This window comes from Salvia miltiorrhiza, chromosome 6 (assembly GCF_028751815.1).
Source record: "Salvia miltiorrhiza cultivar Shanhuang (shh) chromosome 6, IMPLAD_Smil_shh, whole genome shotgun sequence".
NCBI lineage: Eukaryota > Viridiplantae > Streptophyta > Magnoliopsida > Lamiales > Lamiaceae > Salvia > Salvia miltiorrhiza.
The window spans coordinates 17,906,669-17,931,216 of record NC_080392.1 but is presented as its reverse complement, the minus strand read 5'-3'; the positions used below and the strand labels follow the sequence as shown (position 1 = coordinate 17,931,216).

General features: G+C 39.9%; 1 long non-coding RNA gene across 5 annotated transcripts; it reads right to left on the bottom strand.

The window, feature by feature from the left end:
* Positions 1–21,446: 21,446 nt before the first annotated feature.
* On the bottom strand, positions 21,447–24,075 carry LOC130990271 (uncharacterized). Of its 5 annotated transcripts, none has more exons than XR_009090887.1 (8): positions 23,712–24,075; positions 23,239–23,629; positions 23,093–23,165; positions 22,782–22,939; positions 22,614–22,716; positions 22,352–22,496; positions 21,938–22,028; positions 21,447–21,775 (listed from the first exon to the last, which is right to left on the bottom strand). It is a non-coding gene; the product is annotated as an uncharacterized LOC130990271 (long non-coding RNA). The 5 variants fall into 5 exon arrangements; XR_009090884.1 differs by having other exon boundaries at positions 22,900–22,939; positions 23,712–24,074; XR_009090886.1 differs by having other exon boundaries at positions 22,900–22,939; positions 23,093–23,149; positions 23,712–24,074.
* Positions 24,076–24,548: the final 473 nt, after the last annotated feature.

Here is a 24,548-nt window from a genome sequence, read left to right as displayed (position 1 = left end):
TATCGTGTGATAGAAGAGATGGCCTCCAACAGTTATCAATGGCCGAATGACAGAAATTCCACGAGAAGAATTGCAGCTGTGAATGAGGAGAGAGATGATTTTAAGGAGAAATATGAAGCTCTTCAAAAGCAGTATGAGTTGGAGAGAAAAGCACTGCTAGCTAAAATTCCTCAGCAGCCGAGTTTACCTGATGTGTCGCAGTTTGAAGATGCTAATTATGTCCAGCGGCAGTACCAATTCAATAGACCAAACTATCAAGGACATCAGGGCGGAAATCCACCGTATCATCCAAATAATAGGAATCATCCAAATTTTTCCTATTCAAATCCCAACAATGCTTTGCAACCTCCACCTGGATTTTCTGTTTCTAGTGGGGGAGTCATCAATGAGCCAAAGAAAGATTCAATGGAGGAAATGATGAAGCAAGTATTGGTGAAGGTCACCGGGATGGAGACAAACTCGGTAAACTTGGGAACCAAAATGTTCAGCATGGAGCAAAATGTGTGAGCACTTTCTAAACAGGTGCAGATGTTAGAGAATCAAGTTGGTCAAATGGCTAACCAAGCAGCTGCACAGCACAAGCCGGGCCACTTTCCCAGCAACACTGAAATTAATCCCAAAAATCAGTGTAATGCAATTCACTTGAGAAGCGGGACCCAGTATCAGAATCATCCGGAGCAGCGGGATCAACCAGAGCAGAGGGATCGGCCAGAGCAGAGGAATCAGCCAGAACAGAGGAATCACCATTCCTCTGCAGAGCAGCGGGACGGCAAGAATGGAAAGGAGACAAATGTCGAGATTGTTGAGGAGGATGACTTGGAGACGATTGTGCGCGAGTCACCGTCAACTTCTAAGGCATCGTCGAAAACCTCTGATGCTAAGAAGCCTAATCTTACTCCTTCGTTTCCCAGGCCAGAGTATAAACCTGTAGCACCCTTCCCGAATAGCCTGGCAAAGCCGAAGATGGATCAGAAATTAGCCAAGTTCATGGAGATGTTTTCAAAGCTTCACATCAACATTCCTTTACTTGATGCTTTGAGAGATATGCCACGCTATGCCAAGTTCCTCAAGGATGCAGTCTCCAACAAGCGGAAGTTGGGGAAATATGAGACGATCAATCTTTCCGAGGAATGCAGTGCAGTGCTACAAAGGAAACTACCATTGAAGCAAAAGGACCCCGGCAGCTTTACAATAGCTTGTGTGATTGGAGGGCAGAACTTCTCCCGCGTTCTTTGTGACTTAGGGGCAAGCATCAATTTGATGCCTCTCTCTATTTTCAACCGGTTGGAGATTGGAGATATCAAACCTACCTCAATTGCATTGCAAATGGCAGATCGTTCCATCACATATCCCAAGGGAGTGGTGGAGGATGTTCTGGTGCAGGTGGAGCAGTTTATTTTCCCTGCAGATTTTGTTGTCTTAGACATGCCGGAAGACAAGAATACTCCATTGATTTTGGGGCGTCCATTCCTAGCTACCGGTCGTGCTCTTATTGATGTTCAGGATGGAGATCTCACATTTAGAGTCAATGATGAAAAATTGACTTATCTATCTATAACGCTATGAGAAAACCAGCGGAGCCGCAGCCGAATGAGTGCAACATGATTGAATCTGTGGTAGATTTTCCTGTAGCTGTAGACGATCCCTTGGAGGAGTGCATCACACGGTCCTTATATCCATACTCTGAGCTTGATGATGCATGTGATGAGATTTTGGAGTACATTGCTGAGCTGGAGGCTGTAGAGAAACATCCCATCGATCCTGTACCTTACATGGATATTCACAAACCTGTTGATGGGGGAAGGAAGTTGGTGGAAAAAGAATTCCCCAAGCCAGAGGAGTCAGCCAAGCCAGAGAAATCACCTACGCCAACGGAATCAACCAGAGCAGCATCCGCACCCAAACTTGAGCTGAAACCGCTTCCCGAGCACTTGAGATACCAATTCTTGGGTGAGAATGAAACTTTTCCGGTTATTGTATCTGCCTATCTATCTCCGTTGGAGTTGGAGAAGTTGATGCGAGTTTTAAGGAAATACAAGTCAGCTATAGGATGGTCTATTTCTGACATCAGAGGAATTAATCCTTCTATTTGCATGCATCGTATTCTATTGGAGCAAGAATACAAGCCAAAGGTGCAGCCCCAGCGACGACTAAATCCGGCGATGCAAGAAGTTGTGAGGAAGGAGGTGCTCAAGTGGTTGGATGCCGGCATTATTTATGCCATCTCTGATAGCGAGTGGGTGAGCCCGACGCAAGTTGTCTCTAAGAAGGGAGGCATGACTATGATTAAGGATGAGAGAAACGAGCTCATAGCAACGAGGCTGGTCACAGGATGGCGCGTGTGCATTGATTACCGAGCTTTGAATGTAGCCACACGTAAGGATCACTTTCCTTTGCCGTTTATTGATCAGATGCTTGACCGATTGGCAGGATACGAGTATTACTATTTTTTGGATGGGTACTCGGGCTACAATCAAATCATGATAGCCCGGAGGATCAGCATAAGACCGCGTTTACTTGTCCCTATGGCATTTTTGCTTTTAGGAGAATCTATTTTGGTCTTTGCAATGCTCCTGCCACTTTCCAGCGCTGCATGATGGCGATTTTCCATGGATTGATTGAAAATATCATGGAGGTATTTATGGACGATTTCTTTGTCTTTGGATCCTCCTTTGATAATTGCTTGGACAATCTTGCTCAAATGTTGCAGCGTTGTGAGGAGACAGCACTCGTGCTAAATTGGGAGAAGTGTCACTTCATGGTTCGTGAGGGCATTGTTTTGGGGCATAGGGTCTCTGCCCAAGGATTGGAGGTGGATCGTGCTAAGATCGTGGCCATTGAAAAGTTGCCGCCGCCTACTTCTGTGAAATCAGTGCGAAGCTTTCTTGGGCATGCAGGATTTTATAGGCGCTTCATCAAAGACTTCTCCAAACTGTCCAAGCCACTCTGTGCTTTACTAGAGAAGGATGTGAAGTTTGACTTCACCGATGAATGCCGCACTTCTTTTGAAAAATTGAAAGCTGCGCTGATCTCTACGCCAGTGTTGATCATGCCGGATTGGAGTGCTCCATTTGAGTTGATGTGCGATGCTAGCGATTGGGCCGTGGGAGCTGTGTTGGGGCAAAAGAGAGACAAGTTATTCAAGGTAATTTACTACACTAGTAAAACTTTGGATTCTGCTCAGAGGAATTACACAACCATGGAGAAGGAGCTGCTAGCTGTGGTGTATGCATTTGATAAGTTCCGTTCTTATTTGATTGGAACTCATTCAATTGTCTACACTGATCATGCCGCCATCCGCTACTTGTTCACAAAGAAGGACTCCAAGCCCCGATTGATTCGATGGATCTTGTTGCTTCAAGAATTTGATATGGAGATTCGTGATCGAAAGGGGTGTGAGAATGTGGTAGCCGACCACTTGTCTAGATTGGAGAATCCGATCGAAGGAGATGATCCGAAGATGGCCATCAATGAGTCTTTCCCAGATGAGCAGATTTGGGCGATGCTATTTAAGGATCCTTGGTATGCAAAGTATAGTAATTACTTGGTTATTGGAGCTCTTCCCGAGGGGTTGTCGCACTATCAAAAGAAGAGGTTCCTCCATGATGTCAAGTTTTATTATTGGGAGGATCCTTACCTATACCGGAGGTGCGCCGATGGCTTTATTCGGCGATGCGTTAGAGAGCATGAATGGCCAAAGATCATTGAAGAGTGCCATAGCTCACCTAGTGGAGGCCACTTTGCTGCCAACCGCACTGCCATGAAGGTAAATCATAGTGGATTCTATTGGCCTTCAATTTTTGCAGATTGCCATGCTTTTGTAAAGTCTTGTGATCGATGTCAACGCATGGGCAATATCACCAAGAAGGATGAGATGCCGCAGAATATCATTGTTGAGGTGGAGCTGTTTGATGTTTGGGGAATTGACTTCATGGGCCCTTTCCCTGCTTCTTGCGGTTTTTCCTACATATTGCTTGCTGTGGAGTATGTGTCTCGATGGGTGGAGGCGATCCCAACTACCACCAATGATTCCAAGGTAGTCATTAAATTCTTGCAAAAGAATATTTTGACTCGGTTCGGAGCACCGAGAGCGTTGCTTAGCGATGGGGGGTCGCACTTCAACAACAAGTTACTAGCAAGTGTGTTGGCGAAATATGGAGTAAAGCACAAGGTGACGACTCCATATCATCCTCAAGCTAATGGACAAGCAGAGTTAGCGAATCGAGAGATCAAGCAAATTCTGGAGAAGAGCATCGCCAACAAGAAGGATTGGGCGAAGCACTTAGATGATGCTCTTTGGGCATATCGCACTGCCTACAAAACTCCGATTGGTATGTCTCCCTACCAACTTGTCTTTGGCAAGTCATGTCATTTACCTGTTGAGATAGAGCACAAGGCATATTGGGCGACGAGGAGAATCAATTTGGAGTTCAAGGAGGCCGGTCATACAAGACGAGATATGCTGACGGAGTTAGATGAGTGGAGGAATGAAGCTTACGAGAGTTCCCGGATCTACAAGGAAAGGGCGAAGAAGTTCCATGATTTGAACATTCGCACAAAGGAATTTAAGCCGGGACATGAGGTACTCTTGTATGATTCTAAGCTTCGACTTTTTCCTGGCAAGCTGCAGTCTAGATGGAGAGGTCCTTACGTGGTTCACAAGAGCAATTGGAATGGGACCTATGAGTTGCTTGCGTCGAATGGGTCTACTTTCACTGTTAATGGCCATCGCCTCAAACCATACTTCAAAGCAGAGTTGGACCGCAACGTGGAAGTGGTCAACTTCGTTGATCCGTGATTTAAGGTATCGTCGAGCTCTAGACGTTAAATTAAGCACTTGTTGGGAGGTAACCCAATTGTTTTTCTTTGTTTTGTTTTCCTTTCTTTCTGTTTAGTTTTGTTTCTTTTTGTCTCCTTTTGTTTCTTTGTTTAGTTTGGGGGCAGGTGTTCTCTGCCAGATTTCTGGTGGTTTTCATGTTTCAGCACGGCCTTTTTCCTCACTGCACTTTTCCACGCTGCACATATCCAGCGGAGCCACTCAATTCGTTGCCCCGTTAAGCGCTGCTCTGCCAGCGATATACTTATCCGCGCTGCTCTGCCAGCGATACACTCACTTCGCTGCTCTGTCCAGTGCAGCCACTCTCTACTCTGACCAAGGCCGCAAAACCCACCTTTTCACCGCCACCCACGATGGTTCAGTGTTTCATTGCCGATAATCAGGGATGTTTTCTGTACTCTTTGTATTTCTTTTATGCCCTGAGGACATGGCATGCTTTAAGTGTGGGGGGGTGTTTTGTTACTTATATTTTTCAAAATTGGCCGAAATTTATTTTCCTATGCTTAGTTTTTGGTCTCGAATCTGGCTAATTTTTATGAATTTGTGGAAGAGAAGATGGTTTTCGATGTGAATTTCGGGTTTAGGAATGAATGGAGGATATTCTTGTTTTACTTTTGATATATGTTTCTTGTTTGTGCAAAGAATTATGAGTTTTGTTGCAACACTTTTGTAAGTAAGTAAAACGTGATTTGTCCGGTAGATGCTAGAAGGAGTGTTGTCATTGTGACTGCCTACGATCGTATCTTATCTGAGAAATGTGAAAAATGTTGGACGAATTGCCAACTTCAAAATTGCCAGCTCTGAAACATCTGGCCTGTTCTGAAATGCGATAGCTCTGAGTCTCTGCTCCTCTAGTCTAACTATGAGCATGGGAAACCACGTGAAAAGACTTTGGATTACATCCAAATGGTTTTATTTCATGAATTATGGCTCAACTGTCGAAATCTCAAAGCACACAAAGTGTGAAAATTGGTGATATTGATTATAAAGGCGATCACATTAGGGAATTCACTTCTAGCGGAGAATTGGGTCTGATCGAATTACTTGCATTACTATTTTGTTGCTTCTAAAACTTTGAGTTACTTGCATGATCGAGAGATGTGTGTTGAAGGTAAAATTTTGAATTGACTTTGTGAATGTATGGATGGAAATTTACATTGTTGAAATCAATCTTTTCCTAGGATTCATATAGATTTTGCTTGAGGACAAGCAAAAGGCTAAGTGTGGGGGAGTTGATTTATGCTTAATTTACACGATTTTTAAGGGGTTTGTTTGTGCATATCTTAAGTTAATCTTCTGGAAATTGGTGCGTTTATGGTGTATTTTATGCTTTGCAGGAGATTTAGGCTTTCGAGATGAAAGAATGCAATTTTGGATGATTTTCACGATTTTTAGGTGTTTTGGTCTTCAGAGCAGAGGAATCACCATTCCTCTGGAATCAGCGTAATCAAAGCGCCAGCGCCAGAGAAATCAAAGCCCAGATCAACGAAGTCAAAAGCCAGAGTAGAGGAATCACCTATTCATCTGCCAAGAAGCGCCAGCATCAGAGTGGAGAAAGCATCAGAGCGGAGTCCAGCGCAGCGGGATCGAGTCCCCGCTGCCAGAGAAGTCAAGTCCTCAATTCCAGAGGAGTCGCCATTCCGCTGACGAAGTACCAGAGATATCACCCATTCCTCTGGCGATACCATTCCTCTGGCGATAGCAGAGAAATCATCATTTCTCTGACGCGACCCGTTTCCTGAGACAGCCGTTCCTCTGGCGAGAGCTGCGAAATTGGCAAGAGTGGGAGTATTTTCTTCGGAGTGCGCATCTAGCTGGAGAGTTGCCTTAATTCACACGATTCTATTACCATTAGAATTTTACTTTGCATGGCAACTTTCATGGTGATCCGAAGGAAATCTGAAGCTTATAAATATGCCTTCCTTTGACCTATTAAAGGAACCCCAGAACCTTAGCATTCATATTTTTAGTTTTATAGCATTAGAATTTTATAGCTTTCTAGTTTTCAAGGCTTGGATCAAGATTGAAGATTCAAGTCGCTACTTCAGTTTTTTCATTCGGATTTTATACAATTCAGTTTTTACAATTGCGTTCTTTTTAATTATGTTTAAGTTTTATTTTGCTATGTCTGGCTAGTTTCCTTTAGCTGATTCTAGGGTTTGTAAATAGTTGATTGAATTTATGTGATTTATTTGTTAATACCTTTGTGCCTTCCAACTTGTGATTCATGATTCCTGGTGCTTAATTTCTTGTGAATTATTTGGCCAATAATTTACATGTCTAGCTGTTCAGTTTGAGTCTTGAATGCGATAATTGTTCAGCCGATTCAGGAATGCATGTTATAGTAGTAGCCTTGACACTTGAATGGGATAGGTGAAACTATAGGGAGCTATTCTTTGTGTACGCTTGGGAGTTAATTTATTCCTTGGAATCTTGAATGTGAAGTGGGGTAAATTAATCTACTTTCATAGGTGTTCGTTAGAGAAGCTTGTGAATAGTTTTGTGATCTCTCATCAGGGTTGGATTAAATTGGTACATAGGATTAATAGATTTATTGCATAGATTTAGTTAATGAATTTACTACCCTAGGATCAGTTGTCTTTTATAGTTGATTCTTCTACGTGCTTTTATTTACTACTATTTGAGTTTAGTGTTAATTAAACCTTCCTACTTTCGTTTGCCTGAACATTACTAGAGTTTAATTAGGATTACTTAGAGTGATTCGTTATAATAGTCCCTGTGGATACGATACTCGGTTACTAATTATTTGCTACAATTGCATCGTGTTAGTTGCGATATTTGTTGCTAAGAAACTAGTGATCAGTCCCTGGTCGTCAAATTATCGATAACGCTTAACTCGCTTTTGAAAATTTTCATATGATGAAGTTAAATAAAGCGTGTGCTCATGGTACTTTTGCTTTTAAGTCAGATATGGCCAAAGCGTATGATAGAGTGGAATGGTGTTTTCTTGAGACTATGTTGTGCAAGCTTGGTTTTAACTTGTCAGTGGTTAACCTTATCATGAGATGTGTTACTACTGTCTCCTTTCGTGTTCTTGTGAATGGTTTTCCAGGTGATACTTTTACTCCCAGTCGTGGTTTAAGACAAGGTGATCCTTTGTCTCCGTTCTTATTCTTTTTCTGTGCTGAGGCGCTCTCTAGTCTACTTTGCCAAGCTGAGACCAGGGGGTTGATTCATGGGGCTCGTTTATGCCGATCTGCGCCAAGGATCAGCCACTTATTATTTGCTGATGACTGCATTATTTTTGGGAGAGCTAATCCTGGAGAAATCGATATGGTGAGGGATATTCTGTGGCGTTATGAAGGGGTGTCCGGGCAAAAAGTGAATCTTGAGAAATCTGCTATTAATTTCAGTGGTGGCATTTCGGTGGATTTAAAGAATGCTCTTGCTAGTCGGCTTGGTGTTCCTTGTGTTACGCAGCATGGGAATTATCTCGGTATTCCTAGCATTGTGGGTAGATCCAAGACAGAGATCTTCCAGATGTTAGTTGATAGAACTAGGAAGAAGTCTAAGGACTGGAAGTGGCGGTTTCTCTCGGGGGCGGGCAAAATGGTTCTTATCAAATCTGTCATCCAATCCATACCGACTTACCTTATGAGTTGCTTTGAATTACCTAATCAAATATGCCAAAGACTAAACAGTGTTGCAGCGAGTTTCTTTTGGGGTCAGAAAAAAGATGAGAAACGAATTCATTGGAAACGGTGGTCTTCTCTTTGCCAACCAAAGCAGGTGGGTGGACTTGGCTTTAGAGATATTAGTTTGTTCAACCAAGCGATGCTCACTAAACAAGCTTGGCGAATCTTGAATAATAGTGAGTCTCTGCTGGCTCGTTCTCTGAAAGCTCATTACTTCCCACGAGATGATCTCCTCCTAGCTAATAAACCTCATAACCCATCCTTTGCTTGGAAAAGTTTATTAGTGGGGCGAAATCTTCTCTTGGAAGGTGTAGCGTGGAAACTGGGTAACGGGAGTAGAACACGTATGGGCCTGGATCCGTGGTTACCTAATGGTGATGGAAAGTTTAGTGTGGCAGGTGTGTCGAATGAGTGGAAGGGTACTAAACTGCAGGAAGTGGTGATGGACGATACGTGGGCTTGGGATGTGGAGAAGTTGGAAACCATTTTACCTGCAAGAGACAGATGGAAAGTTTTAGCTCAGATGCGCCCTTGCGGTGAAGCGGATCGCCCCTTATGGCCTGCTGGTAAGTTCAACTCTTATACGGTGAAGTCGGGGTATCTGTTGGCTGCTTCTATTAAGACGAGGCATGAGGCGTCCTCTTCCTCATCCTCGGATCTACTGTGGAAATGGGTTTGGGGCTTAGAGGTTCTGCCAAAAGTCAAGCTCTTTATGTGGAGGTGCTTGGCAGGAGCGCTTCCGACGGGTGAAGCTTTGGTGGGAAGGTCCATGAATATTGACGCTTTGTGTCCAAGATGTGGTGATAAGATCGAAACCGTTGAGCATGTTCTTCGGGACTGCCACTGGGCTTCCTTTTGTTGGGCAGTTTCTCCTCTTTGGTTACAACCTGTCTCTGTTAATGAAGTTTGCTCCTTAGCCGAGTGGTTTGATAGAATTCGCCAGAATCCTTGTCATGAAGTTCACCAGACTTTTGCTTCAATTGCGTGGGCAATTTGGTATACGAGAAACCAATTTCTGTTTCAGCAAAGAGAGCTAACCCACCTTGATGTTTTTTCCACTGCCCAACGTGCGATCTGGAGTAAGCCACGGTTACATACACAAAGCCAGACTTCTCCGGTTAGGATTCAGTGCAGCCGAGCTGATCAAGTTAAAGTGTCCTGTGATGCAGCGGTAAAGGCGGGGTCCGGAATGGGTTTTGGTGTGGTTCTAACTGATCGGGATGGAGTTTTTCTGGGATGTCGCTACGGTTTCTTTCCTGGGGACGTCTCGGCAGAGAAAGGTGAAGCGGTAGCTATCCTGGAGGGTATTCAGCTTATCAAGGAACGTGGTGTCTCTGATATTATTGTAGAGACGGATTGCCAGTCTTTGTTTTGGCGTTTACATAATCGACAATCTGATCTCTCTTACATTGGTGATACCACGGAACAGATTTTATCTCTCTCTAAGAGCTTCAGATGGTGTGCTTTCAGCTGGACGCCGAGGGAAGGGAATGCCATTGCCGACTGTCTTGCAAAGTTTGCCTTATTTTCTTGTGTTTTACCTTGTTCCACTGATGTATTTCCTCATGTTCTGAACTCTTTTGAGCTTTCTTAATCAATGAATGTCCCTTTCTCAAAAAAAAAAAATAGGTCTGGGCACAAATATTAATAAACGAATCATTTATAATAAAACAAGAAAGATAAAGTAATTTTTTAAAGGATATTTTATCAAAAAAGTAGGAGAGATAAATGGAGATATTCTTCTTTAAATAAGAAGAGAGATAATTATGTATGTGAACAACAATGATATATGTTGTAAATAACGAGTTATGTGGAGTTATTTATTACTCCCTCCATCCCAGCTGAAATGTCCTGTTTTTCTTTTTGGGTTGTCCCACTTGAAATGTCATGTTTCCTTTTTTGGCAATACACTCTCTCTCTGTACTTAATATTTAAATAATTTCCACCAACCCACTTTATCTACTTTATACACATTTCTTAATCTCTGTGTCGAAAAGAAACAAGACATTTCAGCTGGGACGGAGGGAGTACTTAGTAAGTATTGACTTTTCATTTTACAAAGTGATCTATTAATTATGAGACGTCCAAATAAAAAAATGAGGCTTATTAAATTGGGACGACAGAAGTATGTGTTTACTTGTCAAAAGTTATCAGCCCTAATAAGATGAGTTAGACTGAACTATTCCATCTCTGATAATGATAGAAGAACAATTTTTAGGAAAAGACATTAAATTAAAGAAGGTTAATTCATTAAACCGTTTTAGTTTACGTTCATTCTTTTTACTGAGTGGATTTTGAAAATAGCCTATTTTCTTTAGTAAAAATTTAAAATTGTCCACTAAGATAAATAAAAAATGGCCATTGTTACCATTTTACCCTTTAAACATCACCCCTTTAAAAATTCGCGCATTTCACAACCAATCGAATTCACAACCAAAATTTTTTTGTTGTGAATTCACAACTAAATTTTTTTGGTCGTGAATTCACAACCAGAATTTAATTCAAATTTTTTTGTTGTGAATTCACAACCAGTCAAATTCACAACCAGAATTTTTTGGTTATGAATTCACAACCAGTCGAATTCACAATCATAATTTATTTTAGTTGTGAATTCAAGTAGTTGTGAATTTGAGTTTTTAAAGTTCGAATTCACAACTAAAACTAGAATGTATTTTGGTTGTGAATTCATAGATCTGGTTGTGAATTCAAGAACATTAAGTTGTGAATTCATAGATCTGATTGTGAATTCAAGAACATTAAATTATGAATTCATAGATAAAATTGTGAATTAAAAAAAACATTAATAATTTCATAGGGGTGAGGAAGTAATAAAAAAAATGGCTTGGGGGTAAGTAAAAAAAAATGGCTTAGGCGTGGGTGGTGGGGTCAGATGTGGGGGGGGGGGGCAGGGTAGGGGGCAGTATTTTTTTTTTTAGCTTTAGGATGAGTGGCTAAATTTTTATATTTTAATGTGAAGGGTAATTTTGTACTTTTGCGCAAAAACTGCTATTTTTTAATATATTTATTTTATAGGCTATATTTTAATTTTACAATATAAAAGTGGACACTTTTATATACTAACTCCTTTTTATTTCGACGCACGTCACTATTATAATTTTATTGAACAAGATGAATTTCGCAGGTATTTTTCATTTTTTTAAAGGGGTATTTTTCATTCTTGTATACGCTAATTTTATACTATTATTTTGGTATTTTTCACTATTCTTATATACGTTAGTTGTATGATTTCATTTTGATGAGGAGTAAAATATGTGTAAGGTAAACCTGGCAGCATCGGAGGAATCAACGCTGGAAACAGAAAGGAAGCAAAGGGCTGGAATAATGTTTTTAGGGGAAAGCATGAAGGGCAAAAGCTTCTGGGTCATTTCGAGAGGCTTCTAACACTAAGGGTGTCAGGGCTGACGTGGTCAGAGAAGAGGAAAGCGAACCAGAGAGTCAGATCTGAAATAAAGCGACAAAGAAGTAACTCGAGGACTCGGGCAGGGCTGGCGTATCCAGGAAGAAAGCTTCAGAGCTGGCTATCAGGGTTGCTATCAAACTCGAAGATTCTTCCTAACTACCGGGGTCGCTATCAAACGTGTAATTACCAATTTACCCCTACTTTAAATGCCTATAAATATGAGACGTGCCTGTCATTATAAAGACATGCTATTCTAAACACTCAATACAATACTTTTCTCTTCTTTTTAGCAGTTTTCATCACTCTTTCTCAATTCGCTACGCACTACAGGTGAATCATTCTCTCTATAATTAAAGGGTGAAATTATCGGACTCATCAACTGGCGGCGTCTGTGGGAAACGCGGATCGAGTTTAAGACGTGAAGAAATCTGTGCATGAACTATGCTCGCCTGAATTTCTTGGCAAAAGTCGTATATCTTTGTCGGGAATTCGGGTTTGAGCGGCGTATACGTTTGTTTGCTGGTGTTCTCTGGTGTTTTGATCGGTTTCGTGGTGGGGTATTTGCCTGGGTCTTCCCAATTTTACATGCATCTTAGATGATTTTAGATTTGACGTATCTGTCGTGTTTTTATGTTGTTTCTTCCGCTGATTTTCGTTTGGATTCATGTTTCTTGTGGTGTTGGAAGTTTCTTGTTCGCAGATCTATGGAATTTTTGGGAATTGGTTTTCTGTCACTTTATTTGCGGCAGGGATCCACCAGATCCGTCGAATTTCTTGGGAATTTCCTGCATGATCTTTGTATCGAGTGGGAATTGGTCTTCTTGTGGGAGTTCTTCATGGGAATTATGAACTACTATCTCTGCGGATAAAAACACGTATCATTTGGGGAATTTACCTTATACTCCCTTCGTCCCTAAAATAACTTCCTCTTTTTCCATTTTGGGACGTCCCCCAAATAACTTCCTCTTTTTTTCTTTCCATTTTTGGACACCTACCCCACCACTAATAATATTTTATTTATTCTTACTTTTCACTTTTCACCACTCCCAATACTAATTATAACACTTTTCACAACTTCCAATAATAATTATATCATTTTTTCTCCACTATCAATACACTTTACAACTTTTCATTAAAACCCGTGCCGTCCCCAAAGAGGAAGCCATTTCAGGGACGGAGGGAGTATTATTTTTTGGGGGATTTCTAACTTTGTTTGATTGTTTCTACAGGTCATGGAGGACACAAACGTCATCAAAAATCTGATGGGAGATTTTGCGGGAGAGGGCAGGGCTCATGTTCCTACTACAGCTGCTACCGTAACTAACGAGGGAGTTCGCGTTGAGGACTTCACACCTACTGGCCCCCTTAGGCCTGTACTTTCAGGGCTGCAAGTGACACCAACTGAACATGGATCTACGGCACAAAGAACGGGATTGGTTAATGTCACCATCACGAAACAAATGCTACCTTTTCTGAGCTAGGCCTGCATGAGACAGGTGTTGAGAACATCAGCTCCATCACTAAACTTGGGGTTGCCAGCAATTGCAGGGCTGCCAACCCAGACTGCTCCAGGTGTATTACCAACTGAAAATCCACCACCCTTGATGAAAAGTAGTATCGTCGTTCATTCGAAAGGAGCTGGGGAGCCTAGGGCTGAGAAAGTTAGGGACATGCGTCAGCAGGGACCTTTGTTCCCTGGAGATATGGAGGGTATCGAGGATGTCGAGGACACCTCTAGTCACACTAGACCTATTATAGAACATCGAGAGAAAGCGGCAGCGCTGGAAGACCCTGCCCAGCTGCAGGAGAGGGTTTCTGCTATGCAGCGACACCTCCAGGAATTGGAGGAAGTAATTGAGGAAAAATAGAAAGAAAGAAGCAAAGCTGTCTCACAGAAAATGGGACGATATGAAGACTCTACCCATTCCAGGGTTGAGAGTCATCGGGATCGACATGAAAACTTGAAGGAGAAAAATAAGCATGCAAGCAGAGCTGGAAAAAGTAAGCGCAAACATACCCGTCAGTGCTTCCTGGGTGAAGGAAATGGAGAAAGTCGTCGTCATCAGTACTATCCTAAAACTGCTTCTAGGATGGGGTCAAGTCCATTTTCAGAGTACATCTTGGCAGATCCGTTACCCTATCACTATAAACCCATTAGCATGGAGTATGATGGATCCGATGACCCGGAGGTACATATGGCTAGATTTGAGACCATGATTACGTTACATCAGTACACAGAAGGGATTAAGTGTAGAATCTTCTCTATCTTCTCTACTACGTTGACTGGGATGGCTCAGCAGTGGTTCCGAGCTCTGGAGCCCGATTCCATTCATTCTTTTGAGCAATTACATGAAGCTTTCATGTGCCAGTTCGCGAGCTCTAAGCGCACTGCGAAGACTGCTATGTCATTGATGGACTTAAAACAAGAACCTACCAAGACTCTAAAGAAGTTTTCCGTGCGTTTCACCAAGGCATCGCTGGAGGTGCCCAAGGCTGAATCTCAGATTAAGGGTTATGCCTTTGTGCGTGGTTTACGACCCGGGGCTTTCTTTGATAATTTACAAGTAAAACAGATATGAGACTTTGATGACATTTTAGCCCGACTTCCAGGGTATATACAGCTGGAGGAAGCCAGAACTGCTCAGAAGACATAATACAGTGGTAACAAACCCAAAAAAGTGGAGAACATAACTGAATCTTCAGAAACCCGTTATCAATGGAAGGCACCGTATAGAGGACTGCCACCCCGAGTGCTGCCAGGAGAAGCGCAACCAACATACCAGCCCGCCCGAAATGAGCAAACATTTAAAGGAGTGCATAATGTTAACCGGCTTACCGATCAGACCCCTCTGAACAAACCTCAAGAAGAGATCTTTCATTTGATTAAAAATGAACCATGGTTCAGGGCTCCGCGAGACTTTGTTGCGGGGGCCCCTAAGCCTGGGCCGAATGGTCTGCTCTACCATTATCACAATCATTACGGACATCCCAGAGAGTATTGTGGGCACCTTCGCCATCAGTTAGAAATTTTGGTTAGGCAGGGACGACTGGATCACTTCGTAAAATAAACACCACCCCCACATTTGCAAGACAATAACTATAATCCTAGAGTTGGGAGAGAGCAAGGGAACCCAGGAGAGGACCGCAGGGCTGCCCCTCCGCCCTGCGAGGAAAAGAGGCAAGTACACATGATTATTGGTGAGGAAAATGGGCCCATATCTAACAGGGCGCGGAAGCAGAACATTCGTTCATGCAGGGCTGGAACTTTTCCTAATCAAGTCATGAGTGTCTGCAACGCTGCAAGAGAGCCGAGTATTTCTTTTGGGCCGGAGGATCATACCTTCTTTATGAACCAAGAAACATGACACAACCGTCTTATTTGCACTTCAACGGCTCTTATCAAATAATCACGTAATTTTTACAAGGATATAGAGAGACTCATTTCCGTCTCTCGTCTTTCTATCCACTATCTCTCTAATGTATTATCTCTGAATTTGTTTGACATGTTTTTATTGATGAGTGGTTAATGAGATGCAACAACCTCTTTTACACCAAATCAATGAAGAACGTAGCTGCCTCCAAAATTGAAAGCAACTGATTTTTTATTTGTTTTTTTAATTTTGATGTTAATTATGGAGAAAAAATTAAAGAAAATAAGAAAGAATAACTCAACATATACCTTTAGGGGTATTTTAGTCTTTTTATTTATTTTGGTATAAAAAACTTATATTCTTATGAATGAGCGTCAATAACTTCTATGATTTATACTTTGCTGTAAAAATATACACTCACTTTCTAAAATAGAAATTTATTAATCTAACTAATACAAATTTTCAAAAATCGACAATTGAAAAAATAATACGCAGTGACGAAATTATTAATCACAGAAAACTTGCATGACATTGGAAAATTAAAATAAAATAAATTTCAAAATCAAAACTAGAACGTTGTTAATTATAGAAATGACGTTGTTCAGAATTATAGTGTTTAAAATCTCACATAAGATTAGTCTAAAAAAAATTCTCATATCAGATTACGACAAAAAATATAATACAATTTGTTTAGGGGCTCAAAAAAGAAAATATAATACTCCCTCCGTCCCCACAAGAGTGTGCCCTTATTTCTATTTTGGGATGTCCCACGAGAGTGTGTATTTGTTATTTTTTGGACATTATCTCACCATTAACTCTTTATTTCTTACTCTTATTTTATAATAGAGTGAATCATTTTTTCAACTCCCAATACACTCATCTAACATTTTATTAAAGTTCGTGCCACCAAAAGTGATGCACGCTTTTGTGAGTCGAATAGAGTATAATTTTGTATTAATATACATGTATAGCCAAAAAAATAACTACCAAAACTTATAAAGCTTCATCCATAAAACTATAATAAAAGTAGCCAATTTTGCATGAAAATACCAATGTACCCTTATGATGTTGACATATAGTAATCTCTTATTAAAAGAAAATATAAAAACAAAATAAACCTCATTTTCTTGTACTTTTGCTGATATTAAAGTTATGTTATTATTTTTTCATATTTTTTTATTGTTTATTTTGGAACAATAATAAATGGCTGATATTAATGTTACCATCAACATTTTAGTTTTTTCTCTTCTAAAAAAATTGTATTAAATTCCCTTTTTTATTTATTCTTTTAAAAGTTGGCATGCAAAATTAAATTAAAATCTGGTATATTACTTGGATTAAAATATGTATATGTTCATTTGTAATTTATTATTTAAAAAAAAATGAAGGGAGAAATTTTTTGAAAAGAAAATTGGGAGCTAGAGTTTGAGAATATTTTTGGGTTAAGTATCAAATTGCCCCCTATCGATGGCATCCCTATGGCTTTTAGCCCCCTAAAGTCAGGGGGTAGAGCTGCCCACTACCTCAACGTGGCTTTTTGGCACCAATTTCCCCCTATCGATAGGGGTCCCCCTCGCGTTTAGCCCCCTAAAGTCAGGGGGGAGAACTGCCTCCATCGAAAGGCTGGAGGGGAGGGGGGCAAATTGGTGCCAAAAATTCACGTAAAGGTAGTGGGCAGCTCTCCCATCTAACTTTAGGAGGCTAAAAGTCATAAGGACACCATCGATAAGGGGCAATCTGATACTTAACCCAATATTTTTTATTTTGAAAGAATCAACTTCATTTTGGTTAAGGTATGCAAATTAAATTTAAAAAATGTATATTTTTTTAGTACACAATATTATATATACATGATATTGTACATGAATGCGGTTTTTATGCCATATACTAATTTTTTGGTAGATTTCTTGTTACTAGATGCAAGCATAGGAAATAGGAATCACACATTTATTTCAGTTATAGTAGGACACGAAGTTCTTTGGACATGAAATTCTAACTCCCAATATTTTTTTTTTAATTTAAAATCATGAATGAATGTGTACATATCTTAATTGGAGATATATCAAATTTTAATTAATGTTTATAAACCAAACTTTAAAAGAATAAATGAAATAAGAAATTTAATGAAAGAAATCGAAAAATGAAATTAAAGCAATTTTTCCCCTTTTGTTAATTAACAATCAATTTAAATAAAATAAAATAAAAACATTTTCTCTCCTATCTTATGTGGCAGCCAAAAAGCTTTCTCTCTCCTCTCCATTTTCTTTTTTCTTTGCTTTAACCCCATCAATGGGACATTTATGTCATTTTACTTAAAAATGGTTACTTATGTAAAACTTTTATAAGTGAGGTTATATAAGAATTATATCTAATCTTTTTGCCTATATATGAATTTCTCCTTTTAATTTTTCACCTTACTTGATTTTGATCTCCGATGTTGGATGTGAAACTTACAAGTTATAGAAGCACGATATTAAGTTGATATTTTTTAAAGTTTGGTTTATATTATATAAAAAAACATTAAATTAGGTTATGTCAAAATGATGAATTTAATTCTAAAAAAATGATGAATTTATTTATAGAAATACTATCAAAACTTTACCAAATAAAAGTAATACCTTGAAAACGTTTCCAAAATAATATACTCCTTCCTTTCAATTTGGTAAAGTCCGAGGGTCCCATGAAAATGAACCACAATTCAAATTAGAGATATAAATTTTTTGGCGATTGTGGTTTGTTGTGAAAGATAGTACTAGTAGTAGTACAATAAAAATCTATTAATACTCCCTCCGTCCCTGAAATAAGTTTTTCTTTTTTCTTTTTGGGACGTCCCTCAAATAAGTTCCTCTTTCTTTCTTTTCATTTTTGGACAACTACCCCACCACTAATAATACTTTATTTATTCTTACTTTTCACTTTTTCACCACTCTCAATACTAATTATAATACTTTTTCACCTTTTCACCATTCCCAATACTAATTATAACATATTTTTTTCACTATCAATACACTTTACCATTTTTCTTTAAAACCCGGGCCGTCCCCAAAGAGGAACTTATTTTGGGGACGGAGGGAGTATTATACTATATATTTCCCTCACTGAATCCACGGCCATCAACCCGACAAAATTGAATAATTTAAAGCCAATCATGTGATCAATCAGGATTCCGCAGTCCCACGACCTATACTTTGTTAACATAAATTAATACGCACTCCCGTTCGAGGGGCTATAATAAATTTAAAATTTTAAAAATTAAATTATACTTATAAAATGAAATAATGTAATCAAATGGTCATAATGAAGATTGAAAATTATTTTTTGGCCCATAATCTTAAAACATTAAAATATGGCCATTAATTAGGTGGTATGCCTAATTTGCCCTTTTTACTCAGCCGCTGGGGTGATTGCTCGGCCGTTGGGATGATTGCACGGTCGCTGGAAGCTTATGAGTGAGTTGCACGCTCGCAGGGAAAAGCCAGCGCCCGCTGCGCGTATGGCACTAATAATGCCATAAGTGTCATACGCATCATTTTATTACTTGGTTTTATTTTGAATTTTCGTTGGCACTTACGGCACTATTAGTGCCATAAGTGCCAAAAGGACCATTTTAAACACTTCCTCGTAGGGTTTAGATGTTCCATTTAGGGTTTAGATGTTTCATTTAGGATTTAAATTATCCATTTAGGGTTTAGATTATTCATTTATGATTTCTTGATTATATTATTGTTGTTTCTGTTGCACGTATGACACTATTAGTGCCAAAAGGACCATTTTACTTGGTTTTATTTTGGATTTCCGTTGGCACTTTTGACACTATTAGTGCCATAAGTGCCAACAGAAATTCAAAATAAAACCAAAGCAAAATCTTGGCACTTATGGCACTAATAGTGCCATAAGTGCCTAACCCGACCCGGCACGCGACCCGCGTGCTTGATCCTACTTAGTCCGCCTCATTAAGGGTAAAAACGTCCAAATCAATAAAAATGGCCAAATTTTATATTTTTTCAATGTGTGACCATAAATTGTGTTTTATGATTCATTTTGGCTACTTCAAAATTTTACTCTTATAAAATTATCAAAATATCATTATTTATAAAAATTACGTGTATAAAAAATACTTCCTCCGTCCATGAAATAAGTTCCTCTTTTTCCTTTTTGGGACGTCCCTCAAATAAGTTCATCTTTCTTTCTTTCCATTTTTGGACAACTACCCCACCACTAATAATACTTTATTTATTCTTACTTTTCACTTTTTCACCACTCACAATACTAATTATAACACTTTTTCACCTTTTCACCACTCCCAATACTCCACTATCAATACACTTTATCATTTTTCCTTAAAATTCGTGCCGTCCCCAAAGAGAAACTTATTTTGGGGAGGGAGGGAGTATTACAATTAGTTGGATATTACATATATTCTAAAATAAACTGATACAATTTCCTACACATTAGTTGAATTTGAAACATATAAACTCAATTGTATATTATTACAATTTCATATTTCAAATACAATTAATATGAAATAAATTATTAGACAGTCTAACACATACGACAAAATATTTGAAAACAATTAAATGCACTACAATTTTTGTATTCATTAAATGGGAATTTTATTAAAAAATGAAAAGAAAAACCTAAAAGAATCATTAAGAGCACAAAGGAGCAAACTAAGGGGCGAACCTCATTAAAACCTCCTCAAAGAAAAAACTTGCAAGGAAAAAACCTTTGAAGAGAAAAAGAGTGCTCGTCTACAACAAACAAACAAACAGACCAAAAATAAGACAAGAAAATGACGCTGAAAACCCTGAACTTCGGACTAACCATCGCCCAGAGAGTAAAGCTCCAGTCAACGGCATAGGATATACATAATTGTACGCAGAGCTCCAGCCTGACCACCGCCCCACAACACAACTATGCAACCCCCTACCAGCGAACCAAAACTCACAACCAAAATAGAGCAAATGAATAAGCTTGAGCAAACCGGTCGAAAATGAAACAAAAAGAAGCCATCCTGGAACCCGGCCATCTAAAGGCGATGATAGGTTCCAAGCATCCTGGTACGCAAAATAAGACCACAAAGGGCCACAGCTCAACCCAACAACGACATGAACAGTCGAGCTAGAAGATATATCTTGACGCCGATGAGCGCCAGAGTACCACATCGCGGAGCACCCATTCAAGCCCGACCGCTAAGACTCCAGTCCCAAGCACACCCAAGGACTGTGAAAAAGGTCGAGGCGACGCCCAAAAAACGCCGGAGCAACCATCCCCAGCCCACCCGTGCTGAGCCAAACAATCAAGAAAATAATCAAAAGAGCCAAACCAGGAACGCGACAATCAAGAAGCAAGGAACAAGCAGCCTTGTACGCAAAACGGCCCCAAAAAGGCACAGCTCAACTCAACAACGACATGGACAGTTGAGCTACAAGAAATATCTCGACGCCAATGAGCGTCGAAGCGCCTCATCACGGAGCAACCACTTAGGCCCGACCGCTAAGACCCTAGCCCCGAGCACACCCAAAGGTTGTAAAAAAGATCTTGTCGACGCTCGAACAACCTACCTACTCTGTAGAAGCCAACCATACGCCAAGACCGATACTACAACAAAAAATGGATTTCCAGACACCAAAAAGTGCCCCAATATATGCTTTATTGGGGCACTTTTTATTTTCGGGGCACTTAGTACATGTGCCTCCAGGTATCGTGTCCCAATAGGGTTGGGGACACTTTTTATGTGCCTCGATATCAATAGATTACAAGACAATTTTTTATGCCCCGAAATTGATATCTAGAGGCACATAAAAGTGCCCTATAAAATATTTCGAATCCTATTGTTAAGTTTATAGGGATATTTATTTGTGCCTTCAAAAGAAATATTGGGGCACTTATTTGTATATTGGGGCACTTATTTGTGTCCTTTACTTAAATATTGGGACAAAAAATGTGTATCTTAAAATTCGTTTTATGTCCCCAAATTAATGTTATGGGGCACTTATTTGTGCCTTCAAAATTTATTTTATGTCCCCAAATTAATATTATGGGGCACTTATTTGTGTCTTTTGCTTAAATATCGGGACATAAAACATGTACGCTCAAAATTCATTTTTATGTCTCGAGATTAATATTATGGGACACTTATGTGTGTCTTAAAATGAACATATGGAACACTTATTCTAACATTCAAAATAAATTAAAGGTTACAATGAAAATACTGAAACAAGTACACAGTTGATGTAACGAGAAAACAAAGCATCCAAAAACGAAGAATATGTCGCATACAAAACCACTCCTCTATTCCAACAAGTGAATAAATCAACCAACCAACGTGTACATAAGAGAAATAATGTCACTCTACAAGAGGCTGATACAATTTCTGGTATTTGGCTTCAAGTGCTGCTTTCTCCTCAAAAAAAATTGCCTTCTGGTATTTGTCTTCAAGTGCTGCTCTCTCCTCAAAATTTTTTGCCTCCAACTCATCACGTTGAGTCTGTAAACACAAGCAGACTTTCAACCATTACAGCCCATGCCTTTCATGCAGACTCAATAAACAGTTTCCCAAGTGCACATGTGTGTACTTGTGATATAATTAAATAAACCTAATCAATCACATTTCTACATCTAGATTCATGGATTACAGAAGCAAACATACCTGAAAGATTCAGAGGACATGATAAAGTTGAGAGCAACAGTATATCATCAGGATGAAGAGATGCTTTTTGGGCGTTAACAAGACTAATGACCTGCATTGCATTTCAATCTGTGATGGCAGTATTTCTGTAACGTTACAGCCAAAAGAATACACAACTTATATTGCACGTCTTCACTGCCTAGGGAAAAAAACACTACTTATAAAAGACTACGAAGTTATGCCACGGGTCTTGTCTTAGGACAAGTAATTGAACAAATAGAGACAACATACTGAAGCCTGATATCTGTTAGGTAATATGCAAGTGAGGTTCAGGGAAACAAATCATCAACACCATCATCTAAAATATCCCATATGCAGTTGCCCTATTTTGTGCAACAAGACCACCCTAAAGAAAGGCAAAGATATAACAGTAACCTTGTGTTTGCACATCAATGATTCAATAGTGCAAATAAGACTCCTGAGCCAGCAACATCTTGTAAGATGGAAGCCACAGCTTGACAAGTAGCATAAGCAAGGGAAAGACACGAGTAGGCATGAAAAGTGGCAGAATTAGTATCATCTGCATGCACAAATTAATATATGAGAAAAGGGACCAACATAGAAGTAATTGACTAACATTGGAAATCCATTTCGTTCAAGAAACATCAAGAGTTTCTGTGTATATGGGGCAAGGTACCTGACCATACAGTAACTCCAGCTGACCCTTCAATGATTCATAAGGTTCTTCTGTGCAACTTATGCAGACCAAGTAAATTTGGTCATTTCACAAGAAAAACAACCTGATATATAAAATCTCCCATCAGTTGATATGAATTTATGAAAGAAGAGATTCAATCTACATTACCAGCTTATTCCTCTAGTTCAGATAAGCTATCAAACTGCGTTTCTAAAATGTTTCTTGGAAGACACAATAAATAAATCAATGCAACTTCATGAAGTCCTCTTCTAAGGGAGACATTAACCTGGTGTTTACCAGCTCTAACCAAATTGACCCGATCTCCCCTGAAAAGTATTCAACAAATAAAGATATCAAATCAAGGAGCTGCTAAACAATAATACAAACAAGAAAACACTGCCACAAGTAATTTAAAATACCAAAAACATAATAAGCTACTGAAAATCGAAAATTAAGAAATAATTTATATGGATATATACCTAGAATTGCATAGCAACGAGATGAATCTTGTTTAGAATTTTGATTCCCTTGTTCACCTACTTCAATAAAAATCTAGGATTCTTCGATTAGGGAAAGAAGAGTTTAGCTAAGGGCTGTAGATTAACATTCTACTTAGACAGCTTACCTGTTTGTGAGAGACTCCCCTTGAGCTTGTGAGAACCGCAAATGGGTGACGCTGTCCTGCTCCAACGTCCAGCCACAGATGACCGGAGGAAGAGGAACGACGTTTAATCGGAGGATGCCGCCCATGGCAACGGTGGTGACTCCCTTGGAAGTGAGGCGGTGGAGCGACTGCGATGTTGGAGCCGGGTGTGTGGCAAATAGCGACGCAGCTTCAGGAGACGGCGCTGGCAATAGCGGGCTGCTCCGCTCCGTCCAGCAGTGGGAGAAGTCGACGGCGGGTGAAGGCTAGGAGATGGAAATCGCGAACCCAGGCGAAGAGATAGACAGCCAGCATCTTTCTTTTGGGAGAGACTAGGGCTCGCCGAAATCCCCAATGAAGGCGGCGGAATTTTCTGATGAAAAAAAAGCTAGGGCTTGAATTAGTTGTTGGAGAAAAGTGAATCAGAGAGGGGACTACCAGTAGGCGGCACATACTGAAACGAGAGAAAACAGAGAGACAAGAGCGTGGGCCCAAAGTCGCCGGAGGAGAAGGGAGTAGCAACCGTTCACCAGAACTTGTCTCGGTAGCGGCGGCGCGACTCTCTGAGAGTAAGAGCTAGGTCTCGACCTTGTGCGTGAGCATTCAACCCAAATCAGGAAATTGAAAGGAGAATTTGGAAGATAAAGTGAGAACGAGAGAGAGAGAGAGTGAGACGGCTGATCCAGGGAGAAGGACGGGGCAACGATCCCTCGCCAGAACTGGGAGTATCGAAATTGAGAAGAGTTTGAGTGAATTCACGAAAGAGAAGAATGAATGATAGGAAAATTGGAAGTGTTTGGGTTAAGGGAGGAAGAAAATCCATCAAAATAGGCACGTCCTCCAAAAAGATTTTAATTAATTAGGGAAATTGAAATATTATATGTCCCTATATATAATTACTATTTAACAATTGCCTCAAAAAATAATTTAGAGGCACTTAATAAAAAATGCCTCTAAATAAGTGTCTCAATATATGTTTTTTGTTGTAGTGCGACACCCACGCCAAGTGTTCGATTAAATGTATAAGAGGTTGTCAAAAGAAGTGATCTCGATTTACCACTTATGGAGATCAAGCATCAGATTTGTAATTCCAAATCCGACAGCGACCCATTGTATATGGTGGTCGATCAGAGCGACATATGCCACAAGCAGCCACAACCTGGCCCAAAAGAGAAAACGACTCATACTTACTATCAAACACGGATATGGCTATGAGAAGCTATATCAAGTCTGATAGCCTTTTTAATAGCTTCTACTTCATAAGGCCACCAACCCTCCTCCATAGACGGACT